The 18,665-nt window shown below is 49.1% G+C and overlaps 1 protein-coding gene across 2 annotated transcripts in view; it reads right to left on the bottom strand.

Moving 5' to 3' along the window:
- Nucleotides 1–18,665, bottom strand: part of LOC146345204 (uncharacterized) — a 106,014-nt gene that overhangs the window by 42,233 nt on the left and 45,116 nt on the right. The window contains exon 1 of one of the 2 annotated variants that reach the window (XR_014791894.1): nt 12,644–13,411. The exons of the other annotated variant lie outside the window; for it this stretch is intronic. The gene's annotated coding sequence lies outside the window, so the exon portion shown is untranslated. Of the gene's footprint in view, nt 1–12,643; nt 13,412–18,665 lie in introns of those variants that run through there. 2 annotated transcript variants of the gene reach the window in all.

Genomic DNA, 18,665 nt, shown 5'->3' with positions numbered 1-18,665 from the left:
AAGCAGTCAGAACTCTAAAGGAGCCGTCCAAGGCACTCCAGGTTTCAGTCAGAACCAGTCAGAACTCTAAAGGAGCCATCCAAGGCACTCCAGGTTTCAGTCAGAACCAGTCAGAACTCTAAAGGAGCTGTCCAAGGCACTCCAGATTTCAGTCAGAACTCTACAGGAGCTGTCCAAGGCACTCCGGGTTTCAGTCAGAACTCTAAAGGAGCTGTCCAAGGTGCTACGGGTTTCATTCAGAACCAGTCGGAACTCGAAAGGAGCTGTCCAAGGCACTCCGGGTTTCATTCAGAACCAGTCAGAACTCTAAAGGAGCTGTCCAAGGCACTCCGGGTTTCAATCACAACCAGTCGGAGCTCTGAAGGAGCTATCCAAGGTCCTCTGTGTTTCAGTCAGAACCAGTCAGAACTCTAAAGGAGCCATCCAAGGCACTCCAGGTTTCAGTCAGAACCTGTCAGAACTCTAAAGGAGCTGTCCAAGGTTCTCCGGGTTTCAGTCAGAACCAGTCGGAGCTCTAAAGGAGCTGTCCAAGGCACTCCGGGTTTCAGTCAGAACCAATTGGAAGTCAAAAGGAGCTGTCCAAGGCACTCCGGGTTTCAGTCAGAACCAGTCGGAACTCTAAAGGAGCTGTGCAAGGCACTCCGGGTTTCAGTCAGAACCAGTCGGAACTCTAAAGGAGCTGTCCAAGGCACTCCGGGTTTCAGTCAGAACCAGTCAGAACTCTAAAGGAGCTGTCCAAGGCACTCCGGGTTTCAGTCAGAACCAGTCGGAACTCTAAAGGAGCTGTCCAAGGCACTCCGGGTTTCAGTCAGAACCAGTCGGAACTCTAAAGGAGCTGTCCAAGGCACTCCGGGTTTCAGTCAGAACCAGTCGGAACTCTAAAGGAGCTGTCCAAGGCACTCCGGGTTTCAGTCAGAACCAGTCGGAACTCTAAAGGAGCTGTCCAAGGCACTCCGGGTTTCAGTCAGAACCAGTCGGAACTCTAAAGGAGCTGTCCAAGGCACTCCGGGTTTCAGTCAGAACCAGTCGGAACTCTAAAGGAGCTGTCCAAGGCACTCCGGGTTTCAGTCAGAACCAGTCAGAACTCTAAAGGAGTTGTCCAAGGCACTCCGGGTTTCAGTCAGAACCAGTCAGAACTCGAAAGGAGCTGTCCAAGGCGCGAAGAGTGAAACCCAGAGCAGATTCACTGCCCCACTGACATCAGAGCCACCAGCTTCCACTGGTGGGCTCCCTGCGCTCTACCTTTGCTCCTCCCTCCCTCCTGCTCCACCCCTGCCCCCCGCCCCACCATTGGGCCTCAACCTCCCTTTCGCCCTACCGAGATGGAGCGAGGGCAGCATCTTCCCGTCTGAACTGCCGCTCGCTAGCCCACTTTGCTCAGGAAGGGGAGGAGACAGGAAGGATGAAGCGCTACCACTGCCACCCGGAGGGGGGGGGCTTCACCACAACCATCGGCGGCAGCTGCTCCTCTTCAGAAGCAGCCCGTCACAGGCCAGTGGTGCTGGCGGCCCCCCTAAGCTCCTGGGGCCTCAGCAGCTTCCCAACAGCATCAGCCTCGGCGCCCACCCTGAACAGGGTCTGCTGAATCCAACCCCTACTAGGGATGTCAGAGAAATCCGCTGTGGATTCAAATGAGGCCGGATTCTTTGGAATCTGGCCTCAGGAATCCGCAGTGGATCAGGACCACTTACCTCCGCTCCAGGAGGACTGGAGGCGGAATGGCACTCGGCTGCTTCTTGCCAGCCAGAGCCGTTCACCTCCTCCTTGTCACTGCCGATTGCCATGTCTTTTCTTAAAAAAAAAAAAAAAAAGGTGATCGGCAGGATATGCCCATAGACTTAGATGCAAATATAGTCATGAATCTTGCATCTAAGTCTATGTGTCCATAGGCTGATATGCAAGATTCATGTCTCTATTTTGCATATAAGTCTATGGGCACATCCTGCCGATCGCCGGCTTGTTTGTTTTTTAAGACATGGCAATCGGCAGGGACAGGGAGGAGGCTAATGACTCTGGCTGGCAGGAGGGAAGGTAAGCAGCCCCCAAGCCAGTTCCCCCCCCCCCCAGAATCCTCGCGGAGCGGAGCCACTCTGGAGGATTCCAGAGGGGGGAGGAATGGATCGCCTCCCCCCCCCCCGGATTTCCCACCGGAACAGACGGTGCAGAATCCGTACACCCCTAACCCCTACTGAAAGCGATGGAGGTTGATTATCCCCAGATCTATGAACTCCTGTCCACCCCAGCTGGGAATGGCATCTCAGCGGCGCATGATTGCTGAAGAAAAAAACTGCCTAAGTGATGTTGTTCCCCTTCTGATTTTTCAGGAGCAGAAGAGCTGCATGAGCATTGAGAACATGGTAAACCCAGCTGAGTTTACCAAGAACGATCAATGTGTTAATCGGCAAAAGATGACAATACTGCCCTTTGTTCCTGAAAGCCCGGGGCAGGTCGGATCCACGCTCCTAGAACAGACATGCTTCCACCAAAGAGTTGGCTGGCCTACAGTGCTGGCACTCGGCCAGCTGAATTAGAAAGCCGTGGCCTTGTTCCCCCCCACCCTGGAGAATCAGGCCTGGCTCTTTGCCACAATGGCCTGACCTTTCATGAGAGATTACCTTCTGGAAGATATTATCTATCTTCTCTTTAGCATGGAAAGAATCAAAGAAAAGCGGGGGTGGGGTGGGGGGAGTTTCATCTTAAATAAATTCTATGCATGCCTGCATCTATCAGTAGAAAATGGCCACTGTGTTACACTAGATGACCTTCAGAACTGGTTGGCCCAACGGAGCATGAACTGATGCAGGCAAACCAGATGTCATCAGTTTGCAATGTGTATTTCAAGGCTGTCATCTAAAAATGTTTACTCCACTGAGGGAAGCTGGAAGGGAGGGACCCACAGAAGACCTGAACCACAAAGTCTCCAATTTATTTTATTTTGGGCGCAATCCTATGTGGATTGCTGGCAGCCTCCAAACTTGGAGGCTGCCGGGTATCCAATGCAGGGCAGGAGGACAGCAATCTTTGCCTCCATGCTCCAGCCACCCTGCATTTCTGCTAGATGGGCGATTTTGGCCATCTAGCAGCAGAGCCTCAGAAGGGGAGGGAAGGAGGCTGGGCTGGCCAGAGGATACATTTATTTATTTACTTATTACATTTATATTCCTCCTCAAGGAACCCAAGGTGGCGTACATAATCCTCCTCTGCATCCCACCAGTACAAGACATACACTATGGTGGGACATGGGAGAGGGCCTTCTCTGCTGTGGCACCCCGGTTGTGGAATGCCCTCCCCTTGAAGGCCCGATTGGCGCAGACATTGGTCTCATTTCGGCACCAAGTAAAAACGTGGCTTTTTACCAAAGCCTTTGAGGGCTAAATGCATTCCCTAGCACATTGTTTTAACTGGTTTTTTTTCCCAATTTTAACTGGTTTTAGCTTGTTCAATAGTTTAACACGTTTTTAGGTGTTTAAATTATTTATTGTTTTATACTGTTTACATTGATTTTATCTGTATGCTGCCCTGAGATCGTAATGATATAGGGTGGGATATAAATGTTTTAAATAAATAAAATAAAATATAATAATCCCCATGCTCTCTATTTTATCCTCACAACAACAACCCTGTGAGGTAGGTTGGGCTGAGAGTCTGTGACTGGCCCAAAGTCACCCAGTGAGCTTCCATGGCCAAGTGGAGACTAGAACCCAGATCTCCCAACTCCCAGTCCAACACTCTAGCCGCTACACCACACTGGCTCTCGTATTGCAGCTGCCCTAGTCTCCTCCCCTCCCTGCTCCCAGGAACACCCCCTTTCCCCCCATCTCCACATCTGTTTTCTGAGTATGGAGAAGTAGCTGGCATGGTTCCCTCAGTGCTGGCTACAAGGGGGAGGGGGGCACAGTTTCCTGGCTCTGAGATCGGAGCCCTGTCTCCAACCTTGGAGCCAGGAAACCAAACTATCCTATGCCCCCCACCCCAGGATGTCTGGGGCGGTGGCATAGGATCACTTTCTCCATTGATTTTTTGGGGGTAGTATTTGTATAACGTTTAGTATAATAAAATCTCAAAGTGGCTGACATACAAAAATTAAAAATCGCTCTTAAAATTCCATGAAACAATTACAACCTACGACAACAAAGATAAAATTAAAAGAAACAAGAAATAAGAAATAAGAGCAGTAACGTGGGACAGCACCTAGGATAAGCCAGGAAAAGCTTGCATAAGCAAGTACGCGTTCAAGAGGCATTTAAAACATACCACATTTTCAGTTCCATCTACAGCAGTAGAACCAAGTGCACCAGTAATGAGGTGACCCGGTGAGGGACAGGTGAGGGTTTCATTTCATCCATTTTTCAATAAACAGGAAAGGACTTAAGCATTAAACATGCAAATGTGGGAGAAACTGACAAGATGCATCAGGCCCAGGGCTTTGAGTGCTTAGCTCTTCAAAATCCCTGTGTGTATCCAACCATGTTTGCAGTGGTGAGTTCCCACCTCTTTTTTTCTGGCAGGCTCCTCACGCTTAATAGCCACATGGCAGGCAGGTATAACATGGTTTCCTCTGTGCTGGGAGAAGCTGTACCTATTGAAACTGGCTAGTGCAGATGGGTGAGACATTTCTTTCCAGCACATTGAAGCTGCAGGGTTGATATTTAGGGGGTACAAAGGACATAATTAGATATTATAGAGGATGTGTTTCCCCAGTAACATTTGAACGCATGGAGGTAGCAGGCTTGCATAGGGGGCTCAGGGCAGGCTGTGTTCGGGATGGGTGGATTCCCTACCTGCTGCTCCAGGGGGAATCCGCCCACAGGGGGAGGCGATCCGTTCCTCCCCCCGGAATCCTGGCCAGCTGGCTCTGCTCCGCGGTGATTCTGCAGAGCTGCCGGCTGGCTCCGAAGCACCAGTGATACGGCCGGCATTGCCGTATCGCTGGCTGAGGGGGACTGTCTCTGGATGCAAATGGTGTCCAATACGCCATTTGTGGCTGCAAAGGTCTTAGTTTAAGGTAAATGCAGCCATAAACTAAGACCTTTACGGCCGCAAATGGCATACGGGACGCCATTTGTGTCCAGAGACAGTCTCCCTCAGCCAGCGATATGGCAATGCCATATTCATCATCGTTGCTGTATCGCTGGTGCTCCGGAGCCGGCCAGCGGCTCCACTGAATCGCTGCAAGGAGGGTCTGGCCAAAGAGGATTCTGGAGGGAGGCGGAGGTAAGTGCTCCATTCCGCCACGGACTCTGGGGGAGTTCTGAAGAATCTGGCCTCATTGGGGTTTGTGGCGGAATTCTCCGCCATCCCTAGGCTGTGTAGCACACAGCTCTCTCCTCCGACACCTTGCTGCCACCTCCCAGCATTTGCTGCCTGAGGAGACTGCCTCATTCCGCCTAATGGCAGGCTGGCCCTGGGTGGCCACCAACTGGGACGGCTTTAAGAAGGGAGAAGGCAAATTCATGGAGGATAAGGAATAGCTGCTTGTCTTGACGGCTATGTGCTCCCTCCAAGATCAGAGGCAGTACACCTTTGTATGCCAATTGCTGGGACGCAGAAGTGGGAGGATGCCATTGCATTCCTGTCCTACTTGAGGGTTTTCCATGGGCATCTGATTGGGCATTGTAGGAACAAAGAGCTGGACTAGACAGGCCTGTGATCTGATCCAGCAGGGCTCTTTTTATGTTCCTACCCTCCCATACCAATTTGTTACTCATGGGACCAGGTTAGGGATGGCTGCTCTGTCTGAAGGCATCCGCTAACTGTGCCCTCTTTTACCCTCTTCTTGGACAAGGTATCTCCCATGGTTTGGTGATGGTGTGTAAGCCTGAAGAGGACCTCCGAGGCCAACTGTAATTCATGCTAGCGAGGGACAGAACTGTGACTTGGGAGATAAGCTCTGCTTCTCGGGTGTTCCCTTGAGAGCCCAAAGTGAGAGGCAGCAACAGGATGCTCCAGCCGGCACCTTGGTTCCACAAAAGGGTGGTTTAGTTAGGAGAAGGGGTTCCTAAGGTTCTTCTGAACTTTCAAGTCCCACAGCTGCAGGGGTGCAGGTAGGCAATTTTAGGAAAGGGAAAGGTTCCTCCTGTGTAGGCACCGGGTCACTGCTGACCCCTAGAGGGATGCCACTTGCGCTGGAGTTTTCATGGCAGACTGTAGCGGGGTGGTTTGCCATTGCCTTCCCCAGTCATGACCACCTTTCCCCCAGCAAGCTTGGTCCTCATTTTAGTGACCTCAGAAGGATGGAGGGCTGAGTCGACCTGAGCCGGCTACCCGAGACCCAGCTTCTGCTGGGATCGAACTCAGGTCGTGGGGAGAGTTTCGGTTGCAATATTGCCGCCTACCACTCTACCACTTGCGCCTACCACTCTGCCTACCACTATGACATCAGGTGATGTCATAGTCCCTGCTAATAAAGAAGTGCTGGGTCCCTGTGAGCCCTGGCTGCACTGCACCACTGCTGTGCAGGGCAGGGGTGGGGGGTGCTGAGGTGACCATGTTTATCCCTTAGTGGAGGATGGTGCCTGTGATGTCAGTGGGGTGGTAAATCTGCTCCAGGTTTCAGTCAGAACCTGTCAGAGCTCTAAAGGGGCTATCCAAGGTGCTCCAGGTTTCACTCAGAACCAGCCAAAGGAGCGATCCAAGGTGCTCTGGGTTTCACTCAGAACCAGCCAGAGCTCTAAAGGAGCAATCCAAGGTGCTCCGGGTTTCACTGAGAACCATCCAGAGCTCTAAAGGAGCGATCCAAGGTGCTCCGGGTTTCACTCAGAACCAGCCCAATGTGCTCCGGGTTTCACTCAGAACCAGCCAGAGCTCTAAAGGAGCTATCCAAGATATTACTTCAGTAATACACACAACTAACTAAAGCACACAAGTAGCATTTCCCCCCCCCCCCCCGCTATTCCATGCTTTAAACCTGCTTCTACACTCCCAATATGATAGAACAAAAACAACCATGTTTGTCGACCCTGGCTTTGAAAGAAAGAAAAAGAAACAACTGTTCGGAGCATGTGCAGCTTTGCATTTTAAACTCCCTTAAATTGTAGCCCCATCGTGAATACAGAAATAAAGAGAGTTTGCTCCTGCACCTGCCGCTCAGTGGGTGGTCATTTGGGGGGGGGGCTGTGGGCCCCTGGACTTTGGCCCCAAAGTCCAGCCCTAGGTGCTACACAGCCCAGCTGGCACCAGGGAGTAGGGGTGTCCCCTGGCATGGGGTTCCTTCGGCCCCGATCTTGTGAACTGTCGCCTGGGCACAGTGGATGGGAGGTCGCGGCGGCCCTCAGAGCGTCACATTACATAACTGTCTCTTTCAGAATCAGTTTCCAAGACTCCTAAGCTACTGATATTCTAAGCACAAGCTACCCCGTGTAAATTTAGAAGCTCATTGATTCCCTCCAGGCAGCAGGAGGGGCGGGGAGCCCCCAGCGGCTATGGGCCTCGCGTCGAAAGAGCAATCCAATTGAGAGAACTGAGCCAGGACCGTCCCCCCCCCCCCCAACACCCTGCTTATTATCAGCCTGGCTTTCCCGCACTCAGGAAGGAAGTGGCAGGGCGGGGCGGGGGGGAGAGAAAAGAAAGAACTTTAAAGGTTTTGAGCTTCCAATTTCATTTCCAAGGATTTATTGCAGGAATGCTGATGCAGTGCCGGCCGACTTGAATATTCGAAGAGGACTGTATTTACTCTTTTTAAAAGTGTAACCTCTTGAACTATAAATCTCTCCTCCCACCCCTGCTCTTCTTTTAAGGGTAGGAAATCCTGCAGAGTATCTCCTTGGCTGAAATGGAATTCCCGAGTTTCTAGGCCTGTGCGGTTCATCAAAGCCAGCTATGCCTTTGCGGCTTACCTGAGGTGACTAGCAAATGCCCATGGCTAAGCATCCAAATGGCCAATTGCCCTGCCGTCCCATCTCCCTTCCTTTGACTTACATCCAGATCCCTGCCTTTATTTAGCTGCTGTCAGAGGGCCGCACAATTGGTCTATAACAGTGGTGCTCAACCTGCCATTCATGGGCCATATGCGGCCCTCAGCTGCAGGCTGTGCAGCCCCCACCCATTTCTCCTGCAGCCCATTTGATGAACAGCTGCAGTGGAAAACTCCCCAGAAAGGAGGACCTCAGAAAGATCACCGAAAGGAGGGCCTCTGAAAGACCAAAGAAAGAAGGCTTTCTTCAGTGATAAGCAGGGCAACCCTGCTCTTATCTCTGACTGGTGATTGGAGATAAGAGCATTTTTCAAAACACTTAAAGTTTCAAAAGCCTTCTTGGGATTTACAGTTTAAATCCCTTTAAATTTTAGAAGTGAACTGTGCCTTGGGTCCTTGAAAGCTGTTGCACTGGAGCTTTCTTCTGCATAGACGTGCATGGAGTTGGGCTGTGCTTTGCATGCCTGAAAGCTGTTGCCCTGGGTGGGGTTTACTTCTGAGTAGTCATGCACAGAATTGAGTGATGCTGTGCATGCTTGGTGGGAAAATGTCCAACTGGGTAAGAACCACGATTGTGTCTCTGTGTGTGCACATGTATGTGCAGCCCCTGGCCCCCCAGCATGCCCCTGTTGTGGCCCTCGGACTCAAGATGTTTGTGTACCCTTGCAAAAGCCATTTCTTCGCTCCCTTCTGGCTTCAAGGAAGGACAGGTAACCACCGTAGCACTGCACCAAGGAAACAAAGCACTATAGCAGCACACCCTCTTTGAAATTGGCTAGCATTAGAGTTGGGAGGAAAAGGGATTAGTATGGCAGGGAATGCACAATTCCCTGCTAACTTAGTCAAGAGCCCACTAATTTGTTTGCATCAGGGAACGTTCATGATCACCCAGAACAGAAAGGCAGGTAAAGTTCTCTCTCTCTCTGTCTGGGGTAGATTAACTTTTTAGGCCAGGGATGAGGGCCTCCCAGATGTTGCTGGTTGGCAACTCTCATTATCCCTCACCCTTGTCTGTGCCAGCTAGGGCTGATGGGAGCTTGAGTCCAACAACATCTGGAGGCTCAAATGTTCCCCACTACTGTGTTAGGCTAATTATGGGGAAGAGGGAAACCTCTGCCAAACTGAGTGCTTCACGCTCAGTACCATGGGTTGTGTCCAGTGTTCAGCCTACCTAGAGTAGATCCATTGACATGAATGGGACTGAAGTTAAAGTTGCATTGGACGCAACCATTGGTGCTGTACATAGTGCCACCTAACCACGTGGAACTTGATTCTCGTGGGGTCTTAGTGCCATTCAGAAGCCGCCCCACTTTTCATGGCCTCTTCTCCATGCTCTTCAGCCTGCCCACGTGGCTCCTAGCTCAGAGGAGCACCGAGCCACCTTGGGGCCTGCAGCAGAAAGACCCAAATTGTGCCCCCACCGCTGCCACTGCTGCCACCACATGCCGGTGAGAATCTAATGCTAAACTAATCTAATAATAAATCTAATGATAAAGTAAATGATTAAGTAATAGAATCAAGGCCTGTAGCTCAGTGGTAGAGCACATGTTTGGTATGGAGAAGGTCCCAGGTTCAATCCTCTGCTTCTCCCGGTAGGGCAGGAAAAACTCCTGCCTGAAACCCTGGAGAGCCGCTGCTGCCAGTCCGTGTTGACAATAGTGGGTTAGATGGACCAAGGTTCTGACTCAGTATAAGGCAGCTTCCGATGTTCCTAAATCATTGCAAAGGTGATGCTTGTGGAAGCCAATTCACCCAGCCTAGTTTTATTGCCAGCCCAGATCAGGGGTAGGCCACCAGTTGCCCTCCAGATGTTTTGGACAGCAAGCCCCATCATCCCTGACCATTGGCTATGCTGCCTGGGGCTGATGTGAGGTGCAGTCAGAATAATCTTGGCTTGGATCCAGGATCTGCCTTCCATGGGAGGAAGGGACCTTTCTCAAGGGGAAGGACCTGACTTGCAGGAGTTCCCTCCCCCGGATTTGGGGGGACCCTGCCTTCCCCCATACCACAGCTCACCCCGTTCAGCAGGGTCTCCTAACTCTGTGTCACATTTTCAGGGGCCTGGAGGGGCTGCCGTGGGAAGGAGGATGTGGGGAAGTCCACTTCCATCAGCACAGTAGATCCAATTTAAATCTGGATCCAACCCCTGGAGGGCATCAAGTTGCCCACCCGTGTCCTAGATACACATGACCAAATCCATGTCGGGCGCAATCCTAGAGTCATAGGGTCATAGAAGAGTAGGGTTGGAAGGGGCCCACAAGGCCATCGAGTCCAACCCCCTGCTCAGTGCAGGAACCCAAGTCAGAACGTCCCTTACAGGTGGCTGTCCAATCACAAAGGGGTGGCTCCCGCACCACTCTGATAACATAAGAATTGGGCCTAGACCAGTGGAGGCTGGTGGCTCCAGTTGCACTGGAGCTGCGAAAGCACTCTGGGTTTCGTTGAGAACCAACCAGAACTCTAAAGGAGCTCTCCAAAGTGCTGAACTGTAGCCCCCAAATAGGTGCAGAACCTTGGAGAGCTCCTTTAGAGTTCCAGTTGGTTCTGACCGAAGCCGAGAATGGATTCAGAGCCCACTGAAATCGGAGCCACCTGCCTCCACTGGCCTGGACTGGTGCTGTCTGTGGTGGTGGGCGGCAAAGTCCCCTTCGGAAAGGGTGAGCCTTTTCCTCCTCCCTCCGTTGTCCTGCCTGCAGGGTCTTCCCCATGAAAGCACTCCCATTTTGTCACCTGCTGGCTGCGGACACAGCAAGCACAAGCTCACTTCACTTTGAAATCATTTACAGCCGTGGTGGAACAAGCCTTCGCCTGCGTGGTGCCAGTCGGGGCGATGCTCGTCGGCTCAGCAGATTTTTATCTGAGCGCCTTGATGCCTTCACCTTTCTAACGCGGAGCTCCTCGCTCTTTGCACGTTCCATCTCTTGCTTTTTCTTCTTGAAAAGCTACATATGTACATGTGTCTGTCTTCGTTTTTACTAATAGAGGATAATCGCGGAGAGAAGGCCACAAAGGAAATACAGAAAGCTGTTGACTCATGGCTTCTGAGCTTTTAATTACTTATTAAGAGACAACATATAGATGAGATTATGGGGAAGATACTCCAAACCATGACTTCGGAACAACAGCCAGAGAGGCAGTGCCTCTCTGTGTTTCTTCCCCCTTTTGGACTGAGAGGTGCTCAGAGAATTAGGGCTGCAACATTAATGGATGATATCAATTGATTTAAAGCCTTTTGTTCAACTATAGAGCCACCCCATGGTTGGCACCCCACGGTTAATTGGGCAGCAGTGTATCTTCTTCTTTTTAAATGAACGTATTATTTTTAAAGCTACGACTCCTAAAATCTGCAGGCAGCAAACGCAACCTTAGAACAAGGTATTCCCTTGCTTCTCACACACAGATCAGAATGCCTCTTCTAAGATGCATGCATCCTCTAAAAAATATAAACCCCAAACAAAGTAAAACGTTAGAAATGAAGTTTGGCTTCAGAACTATTGTTTTTCCTTGCATGCAGATGTATACAAAGCTAATCCATTCATAATCCGTTATTTGATTAAACTCGCATGATTAACCAGCTAAAGTATATAAGTGGCTTATAATTGATTATCATGTCACTGCTTCATTTTACTGCCTATTTTATTGCACCTTGTGCGGAATCCTGCCTTTCCCAAAAGCTCCTGCATATCCCCTCCTACAACTATTTAAAATCAATCCAAGAATGCAGCAGTGAAACCGTGCTGATCGCCAAGTGGTGGCATGCCCTCTCTAGAGAGAAGTCTGCTTGGCACTGACTATGTTGACTTCCTGGTGCCAGGTGAAGAAGACATTAAAATTTTCCCAGCCTTTAAAAAAAATATTTCTTTGAATTGTTTACCTTGCTGCTTGTTTTATTCCTCATGGGCAATTGTTTATTCTCTGCTATGATAATCTCCCCTCCTTCCTGATGCCGCTGCCAGCCAACTTCAAAGAGGATGTGCCACTGCAGTAGCAGCGTACTGTTTTTCCTTGGGGCAGTGCTATGCCAGCAACCTGTCCTGCCTTGAAGCCAGAAGGCCGAGAAGGGATGCATTTTGCAGGGGTGCACACACATTTTGACTGTGAGGATGTCCACATCTGGCGGATGTGCATGCATTGGGCCTATGTGCACGCACAGATATGCAAATGTAATTCTTACCCGTTTGGACATTTTCCCACCAAGCCCACAAAGCGTAGCTTCAGTGCCTGTCTACTCAGAGAGTAAGCCCCACCTTTGTTTTTATTGTGCATGCTGCCCTGAGAGGTTCAGCTAAAGGATGACGCAGAAATGAGATGAAATAATAAATAAATACCATTTTCCCCCAGCTCTTCAGTAAGTCTGGAGAAGCCTGCTGAAACTAATGGGCTAGGTCAGTTTCACCAGGCCTTCTCTGGATGTGCTGAAGAGATGGGAAGGAAGAGAAAGACTGAGAGGGCAGAGAAACCTCTCTATTCACCATGAATGTGAATAGGTTGGAGCCAGCAGTAATATTTGTTTGATTGATTAAGGAATGGATCTTCTCGTTTTTGACATCCAAGGAATTATTTTTTGTGAAGTTTTTCAATCATCCATTCCCTCCCCCAAAGTGGCACAGTTCACCACTTCTTCAGCTAGGCAGGGGTGGGTAACTCGCAGTTCTGGCCTGCAACTAGAGATGGGCGAACAAGCGACGTTCGAGTACTCCAGGATTCTCCAAACATCGTCTCACGGCTTACCTCGTGCCCGGTTCACATTTGTGTCTGTGATCACTGTCTGTCCTCCACGAACGGGAAACTTGCACAACTTGAGCTACGATCGAATGGGAGACCTGCGCAAATCTCCCCAAATTTGCACAAATCTCCCCAAATCTGCACAAATTTCTTCTGTAGACTCAAACGGGGCTGATTCAATCCAACTGAGGAAATTGGCGTGAATTGGGAAATCGGTGCAAATCGAACTGTGAGTCCAGAACAAGGTGAATGCGAGCACGTATTCGACAATTTGCAAATATTCTCAGCAGACACGTGCTCCCGCTCATGATTGGAGCTGTGAACAGGGCATGCCTGCATGTTTCGTGAGCAAACATGGATCTCTTATATGTCCATACCTACAGCTCCCATCAGCTGTTGCCAGCATAGCCAAGGGTGAAGGATGACTGGAGTTGTAGGCCAGAACCTCTGGAGGGCCACAAGTTACTTTCCTCTGGCCTAGAACATCTTCTTCCTCCACAGCACACCCAAGTCCTTTGATCCAGCCATGCCTTGTCAGATGGCATTTCTGTGTGGTTTCCCTGCCTAGGCTAGGAACGCTGCATCAAACCTTCCTAAAGCAGCCCTGTGACCGGCCTCTTGGTGTCCTGCTGGCCAAGAGGGAATTCTCGTTGCCTCCCTGTGATAGATGCTGAAATGCCCCTGCACAGCTGTCTGCTCAGCTTCATTAGCACACTGCATGGCAATGGAGCTGTTAGCCGTTCCCGGGTGATGAACACTCTCCTTGCACACCCCGAGAGCCGTGCCAACCGGCGGGCTGTCACCGCGGACGTAGCGGCTGGTGGGGGATCAGCGTCCTTGACTCTGCCTGATAAGGATAACGAGGAAGCGTTCCTCTCCCATTGCCGTGAATCATGAGCAAGTTAAGTGCAGCCTCCCTTCCCCCCCCCCCCGGCATTCTTAACAAGGCTCATAAATCATTAGGGAGTAATTGTCAAGGCTGAAGGAGTGGGGTGGGGGAGGTTGTCGGCAGCCGCTTCCCACGCAACAAGCCTCGCCTGCGGATAAATGGAGGCTATTTGGACATCGTTCTGGGCACCTTCTGGTATCAAGTGCACTCTTGAAAAAGGAATTGTCGAGGCCAACGGTACAAAGGCATTTCTGCTCAAGAAGCTGCTGTTGGAGGTGGGGGGTTCATCCTGATCTGTTCAAGGGTTGTCTGCTGCTGGGAAATCTGGCCCTTTGGGGGGCTTGCCAGCTTTCTGTGCCACCCCTGACTCAGCCTGCATTTGCAAGCCGAGCCATGGGTTTCTTCCCAAAATCCAGGAACTTTTTGGGGTTTTTTATTTATTTGCACAACAAGCAATTTGCATCCATAATTTGCGCACAATTCTTTTTACGTGATTAAAAATAAAATAAAAATCTGCAAACTGGCCCTACTCGGTGCAGATAGAGTCATGCCAGCTTGCGGGAAAGCGAGCCAAAGTCCAGGAGGCAACCTGATGAAAGCTTCACCCCCCCACCCCCGCGATGGATTCCTCTGACATCTCTAGTCTGTTCCACTTCAGTGCTCCTTTGCAGGTGTTGGTACATTTTGCAAATATTACACTGGTGCAGAACCGACTTAAGCTTCTGGACAGCCTTCAGGGGAGGCACTCCATGTAGAGAGCATTACAGTAGTCTATACTGCCTCTTTCCTCTTCTAAAGCCAACTCTTTGGTTTGGAGGTGCACATGGGGAAGATCGTTACCTTGTCGTGGTGCTGGAGCTTGAGCACCTCAATGGCGTCATGAGCTAAACCGTGAAGGGACACCCAAGACGGGAAGGTCATGGCAGAGAGGTCAGACTAAATACGATCCCTGGGGAAGGAAATGGCAACCCACCCCAGTATTCTTGCCATGAAAACTAAATGGATCAGTATAACCAGAGATATGTCGGTATACCAACGGAAGATGGGACTCCCAGGTCGGAAGATGGTCAAAATGCTGCTGGGGAGGAAAAGAGGATAAGTTCAACTAGCCCCAGATGTGATGACGCAGCTAGCTCAAAGCCGAAAGGACGGCTAGCAGCCGATGGTGTTGGTGGTGAACGACGAATCCGATGTTCTAAAGATCAACACACCATAGGAAACTGGAATGTAAGATCTATGAGCCAGGGCAAATTGGATGTGGTTACTGGGGAGATGTCAAGATTAAATATAGACATTTGGGGTGTCAGTGAACTGAAATGGACTGGAATGGGCCACTTCACATCAGATGACCACCAGATCTACTGTGGACAAGAGGACCACAGAAGAAATGGAGTAGCCTTTATAATTAATAATAAAGTGGCTAAAGCAGTGCTTGGATACAATCCAAAAAATGACAGAATGATCTCAATTTGAATTCAGGGTAAGCCATTTAACATCACAGTGATCCAAATATATGCCCCAACCACAGATGCAGAAGAAGCAGAAGTAGATCAGTTCTATGAGGATCTGCAGCACCTACTGGATAGTACGCCAAACAAAGATGCTATTTTCATTACAGGAGACTGGAATGCTAAGGTGGGTAGTCAAACGACACCTGGAATTACAGGCAAGCATGGTCTGGGATAACAAAATGAAGCAGGACATAGGCTGATAGAATTTTGTCAAGACAACTCACTGTGCATAACAAACACTCTCTTCCAACAACCTAAGAGACGACTTTATACATGGACTTCACTAGATGGTCGACACCGAAATCAGATTGACTACATCCTTTGTAGCCAAAGGTGGCAGACATCTATGCAGTTGGTAAAAACAAGACCTGGAGCTGATTGTAGTTCAGATCACGAACTTCGTATTGCACAATTTAGAATCAGACTAAAGAGAATAGGGAAGACCCACAGATCAGTTAGATATGAGCTCACTATTGAATATGCAGTAGAGGCGAAGAATATGCATAGAGGCAAAGAATAGATTTAAGGGACTAGATTTAGTAGATAGGGTCCTGGAAGAACTATGGACAGAAGTTCGCAACATTGTTCAGGAGGTGGCAACAAAAAACGTCCCAAAGAAAAAGAAAACCAAGAAGGCAAGATGGCTGTCTGCTGAGACACTGGAAGCAGCCCAAGAAAGAAGGAAAGCAAAAGGCAACAGTGATAGGGAGAGATTAAATTAAATGCAAAATTCCAGAGGTTAGCCAGAAGAGATAAGAAATTATTTTTAAACAAGCAATGCGCGGAAGCGGAAGAAGATAATAGAAGAGGAAGGACAAGAGACCTCTTCCAGAAAATTAGAAACATCGGAGGTAAATTCCAGGCAAAAATGGGCATGATCAAAAACAAAGATGGCAAGGACCTAACAGAAGCAGAAGAGATCAAGAAAAGGTGGCAAGAATATATGGAAGATCTGTATAGAAAGGATAATAATATCAGGGATAGATTTGACGGTGTGGTCAGTGAGCTAGAGCCAGACATCCTGAAGAGTGTGGTTGAATGGGCCTTAAGAAGCATTGCCAATAACAAGGCAGCAGGAGATGACAGTATCCCAGCTGAACTGTTTAAACTCTTGCAAGATGATGCTGTCAAGGTGATGCATGCCATATGCCAGCAAATTTGGAAAACACAAGAATGGCCAACAGATTGGAAAAAATCAACCTATATCCCCATACCAAAAAAGGGAAGCACCAAAGAATGTTCAAACTATCGAACAGTGGCACTTATTTCACATGCCACTAAGGTAATGCTCAAGATCTTGCAAGGTAGACTCCAGCAATTCATGAAACGAGAATTGCCAGATGTACAAGCTGGGTTTAGAAAAGGCAGAGGAACTAGAGACCAAATTGCCAATCTCCACTAGATGATGGAGAAAGGCAGGGAGTTTCAGAAAAACATCTATTTCTGTTTTATTGACTATTCTAAAGCCGTTGACTGTGTGGATCATAGCAAATTGTGGCAAGTTCTTGGTAGGATGGGGATACCAAGTCATCTTGTCTGCCTCCTGAGGAATCTGTATAACGACCAAGTAGCAACGGTAAGAACAGACCACGGAACAACGGACTGGTTTAAGATTGGGAAAGGAGTACGGCAGGGTTGTATACTCTCACCCTACCTATTCAACCTGTACGCAGAACACATTATGCGACATGCTGGGCTTGATGAAGCCAAGGCTGGAGTTAAAATCGCTGGAAGAAACATTAACAATCTCAGATATGCAGATGATACCACTTTGATGGCTGAAAGCGAGGAGGAGCTGAGGAACCTTATGATGAAGGTGAAAGAAGAAAGTGCAAGAGCTGGGTTGCAGTTAAAAAAAACCCAAGATTATGGCAACCAGCTTGATTGAGAACTGGCAAATAGAGGGAGAAAACGTGGAGGCAGTGACAGACTTTGTCTTTCTAGGCGCAAAGATTACTGCAGACGCTGACTGCAGCCAGGAAATCAGAAGACGTTTACTTCTTGGGAGGAGAGCAATGACAAATCTTGATAAAATAGTGAAGAGGAGAGACATCACAGTGACAACAAAGGTCCACATAGTTAAAGCAATGGTATTCCCCGTAGTAACCTATGGCTGCGAGAGCTGGACCGTAAGGAAGGCTGAGCGAAGGAAGATAGATGCTTTTGAACTGTGGTGCTGGAGGAAAATTCTGAGAGTGCCTTGGACTGCAAGAAGATCAAACCAGTCCATCCTCCAGGAAATAAAGCCAGACTGTTCACTTGAGGGAATGATATTCAAGGCAAAACTGAAGTACTTTGGCCACATCATGAGAAGACAGGATACCCTGGAGAAGATGCTGATGCTAGGGAAAGTGGAAGGCAAAAGGAAGAGGGGCCGACCAAGGGCAAGATGGATGGATAATATTCTGGAGGTGACGGACTCAACCTTGGGGGAGCTGGGGGTGGCGACGGCCGACAGGAAGCTCTGGCGTGGGCTGGTCCATGAAGTCACGAAGAGTCGGAAGCGACTGACCAAATAAACAACAACAAAACAAATGGGGAAGAAGTGTTGAAAATGGAGTCACCCCTCTTCCGGCAAACCTGGATTGCCTTTAGAAGGACGTGGAGTGATGCAACATACCTCCAATGTATTTCCTCACTCCTTTCCTATCTGAATACAGTTCCTGCTTTTGGGGGGTGGAGGGGAGTTGCCGAAGTGTCAGAAATACATCGATTTTGTCTTCTCCTCCCCAAACCCCTTTCCATCATTCTGTCTCTTTGACATTCCCAGAACATGTGTTACCCTAAAGGGTGACAAAGAGATAAGATGTTGGGAATTATCTATCGGATTAGGCCAACTGATTGATTGAAGTGATTCAGCCAAAGGCCATAGCAGAAAGCAAAAGTAATATAGCAGATAACACAAATCAAAATAGCTACCAGGTAATGTAATAATAAGGGACAATGGCTGACCACACCATTAGACACACAGTTTATTCTTATTCAGGTGACAACCTAGATACACAGAAGCATATTCATGTGTAAATTAAGAGAAAAGGCAACGTTTAGAAAAAAAACCCAAATGGCCTGACGACGACCTGTACCCTTCCAGGACCTATGGGATGTTGAGGGTGCAAGCTGGGGGATATAAATGGGTAAAAGAGTGGGGTGGGGGAGCCGCTTGCTGGAGCCCCTAATAGTTTATATATGTTTGGATCCAGCGCAATCCTATACATGTCTACTCAGAAGTAAGTCCCACCTAATTCAATAGGATTTACTCCCAGGTAATTGTGTATAGGACTGTGGCCTAAGTTGCACTGAGGGCCCATTCAAAGCCATAGGATTTAAGTTAATTGTGATTTAACCCTTCATGTTGATTTCAGTGGGATCTAAGTGCAAGTAACTTAGTCTGGATCCAACCCATCATATCCTGAAGGTGGGGATTAGAGCTGGGAAGGTGCATATTGTGAAATAAAAACCTCCCCTCCCCATGCCATGGGGGGGCGCTTTCAGGATGAGGCTACCCTTTACCATTCTACACACACACACACACACACACACAATGTAACAATAATCATCAGCTTTGGGTCACCAAGCCAGTTTCAAACCTGAGTGCTGATGCATGTGTTTACACATTTATGTGATAGAG

The sequence above is a fragment of the Heloderma suspectum genome, chromosome 5, assembly GCF_057233095.1.
Source record: "Heloderma suspectum isolate Gila_16-S chromosome 5, 16-S_ref, whole genome shotgun sequence".
Classification (NCBI taxonomy): domain Eukaryota; kingdom Metazoa; phylum Chordata; class Lepidosauria; order Squamata; family Helodermatidae; genus Heloderma; species Heloderma suspectum.
Note: the sequence above shows the minus strand (reverse complement) of the source record. Positions and strands in the feature narration are given on the sequence as shown.